The following is a 1,900-nucleotide window of genomic DNA, read 5'->3' as shown; positions in this document are numbered from 1 at the left end:
AAAAATAAAAAAAATTTAGTCTGGTGGAGCAGTGTGCCTATGGTCCCTGCTGCTCAGTGAACTATGATTGCACCACTGCATTGTAGCCTGGGTGACAGAGCAGGACCTTGTCTCTAAAAAAATTTTTTAAACACACATTTTTTTCTTCCTTTTCTTTTCTTTTATTTTTTTGGAGACAGAGAGTCTTCCTCTGTCACCCAGGCTGGAGTGCAGTGGCAGGATCTCACTGCAGCCTTTGCCTTCTGGGTTCAAGCAATTCTCGTGCCTCAGCCTCCTGAGTAGCTGGGATTACAGGCATGCTCCAACACTCTTGCTATTTTTTTTGTTTGTTTTTGTTTTTTGTATTTTTAGTAGAGACGCGGTTTTGCTGTGTTGACCAGGCTGGTGTCAGATCCTGGCCTCAAGTAATTTGCCCACCTCAGCCTCCCAAAGTGCTGGGATTACAGGCGTGAGCCCCCACACCAGCCAAAAACACACAAAAATTATCAGGGCTTGTGTTTATATTTAGTTACTTTTGAAAATGTTTTCACATTTTGAACATTCCTGTAAGGACTATTCACCCATTGCATTGATTGGTGCTCGCAGCACTTAATGCTTGAGCAAGCGGAATTCAAGGACATGCTTTTACCCCCTTTCTTTTAGTGGACTCAGGAAAACAAAACAAAACAAAACAAAACAAAAAACCCTCACAATCAACAAGAAACAGGAGAGGCCTCAAAACAAGCAAGGACTCTCTCGCTGGGGCATCTCACTTTTTTTTTTTTCTTTTAAAACACAAGGCCCTAACAGATGAGCAAACTCCATGTAGTTTCTTAACTGTTTCAAAAGTGCTCAATCACCAAATCGAATGTGACGTGCATTGTCACCTTCCAGGAAAACTCTGAGTGGTTTTGAAAGACAGAATCACAAAAGGGAAAATCACCTCTCCAGGGCTATTTCCCTTATAAAATAAATCCGTCCTGGAGCTTCTCCTTGGAAAAACACACACAGGGCCCCAAGTGTGTGTAGGCTGAGTGGCTGCACAGTCATTTGAATTTAGTTTCGAAAATAGCCCTTCCCTGTGTCCCTAATGTAAAGGAATAATTAAAACCCAAAGCCCATTTCCCCTAATTAGCCGAAAGCCCTAGCAATGCATGGCATTGTGGGCATTCAGGAGCCAAAATGCACCCACTCATAAAAAATGACCCAAACAATGGCTCGTGCCCAAGCTTTCACACTCGTTTTGCAGAGAATTCTTGGCTGGCAGAGGCAGGGTTGTAATTCCTTGGGTCGCTTGACTTCACGAGGGGCGAGGTGTGCATTGTGGCGACACGGACTACTTGTGAAACCTTTGGGCGGCAGTCGCTTAAAGATTAACTTTCTCGGGTTTCCGTGTCCAAAAATGTTTCCGTGAATAGCGTGATTGGAAACTTGTGCGGGCCGGAGACTGCGGCGCGGCTGCTCTTTCAACAGGCGATTTGTTCTCCTGTCCGAGGCTCATTTCCATGCAAAGAGCCTGACATCAGAGCACCTTTTGTTGCTAAACGCTTTCTTTAGCCTCGAGGGGAGAGAGTCATGTGGAGCTGGAAGAGCTCATTTTGAAGAGAGGGGTCCCGGGGAGCTCCCTCCAAGATCCAGAGGCGCCGCGGGCACCCCTGTAGGGTCCTGCCAAGACTTGCTAGAACGAACGAGTCGCGTGCCTTAGTTAGTTGGTTCCCGTAACAGGAAGAAACGCCTTTGCAGTGGGTTTAATTGCTTCTGGGCCGAGCGAATTCCCCGCCGTACAACTCAGTGGTGCGGACTTTTCCTCCTGCTACCCTGTTGCTGCGCCGAGCGGGGTTGGAAAGTTTCTGGAGTTGTCAGTAGCGCAGCCCGTGGCCACCTAGAGCCGAGGTGCGGGCGCCTGCTAGGGGCCCCCGCG

The sequence above is a fragment of the Colobus angolensis genome, unplaced genomic scaffold (assembly GCF_000951035.1).
Source record: "Colobus angolensis palliatus isolate OR3802 unplaced genomic scaffold, Cang.pa_1.0 Scaffold263, whole genome shotgun sequence".
NCBI classification, from domain to species: Eukaryota; Metazoa; Chordata; class Mammalia; order Primates; family Cercopithecidae; genus Colobus; species Colobus angolensis.
The sequence above is the reverse complement of the archived record's forward strand: the minus strand, read 5'-3'. Positions refer to the sequence as shown.